Source organism: Halyomorpha halys, unplaced genomic scaffold (genome assembly GCF_000696795.3).
Source record: "Halyomorpha halys isolate HHAL.00 unplaced genomic scaffold, Hhal_1.1 Scaffold691.1, whole genome shotgun sequence".
Lineage (NCBI taxonomy): Eukaryota > Metazoa > Arthropoda > Insecta > Hemiptera > Pentatomidae > Halyomorpha > Halyomorpha halys.
Window position 1 is genome coordinate 364,246 of NW_027113417.1, and position 1,010 is coordinate 365,255.

Consider the following 1,010-nt stretch of genomic DNA (forward strand, 5'->3'; position numbering starts at 1 on the left):
ATATGATGAAACATTATCGTTATAGGTTTCATCAGTTTCTCTTGTTTTCTTTCCATAGTCATAACCTGACGGCAAACAAATATAGCTGATAACGTTAATTTATGAGCCTTTTTTATCATTCTGAAATCTATCAAACTTGGATACTCCAGGTCTGTTCTTCCATGCGAAGACTTGGTAATTATATATATAATGAACAACAGTTTGTGAAACCTACAATGTCCAAAACCGTTGGCCTATGAATTTTCAGACTATAACCTCAAGACCTCTCAAAGGTAGGTCGAGGTATCCTAAAGTCCAAACGTCCTAAAGTAATTTGGTCTCACCTTGTTTTTGTATTGAAGAAGGTTTTGACAATACGTTAATTGGAGACAAATCTGACAGTCAAGCGTGATTTTGACCAAATCACCTCCTTGTACAATCGTTTGTCCAGTAACAGTTAATACTGGATGTTATACAGTAACAGTTGTAGCGGTACTGATTTTTTTTTAATAGTATATAAGTAATATAATTTACAAATTCCCACTAGCCACAAAAAAGTTAGACGGGAGAATAAAGGACCAGAGGCAGATTAGAAATCCTAATTAAAACAATAACATTGAACTTTCTCTATAAAAAGCTTATTCTAGAGAGGTTTTTTCATATATACTTGAAACCATTGGTTTATAATATTCCGAGAACATTCGTCAAGTATGTTTTATTTTTTTGTTTGTTTCTTGGTTGAGTTCGACTACTGATATATTAATAAATGCATTTCTTTACGTCAAATTTGTCAATTTTAAACTAAATTTTAATAATAAAATAAAATAAAAATAAATAAACATTGGAATACACATATATAATGTATTTAATTTGAGAAATATGATTCAATATTTACATTTTATGCAACAGAATTTTTCCCCAAAAAGAGTAAAATGTGCAATTTTGCGCAGGAAAAAAGTCAAAATGTACAAAATTGTAGAAAATCCCCAAAACGTTCGATGTATATATCGAACGTTTTGGGGATTTATATA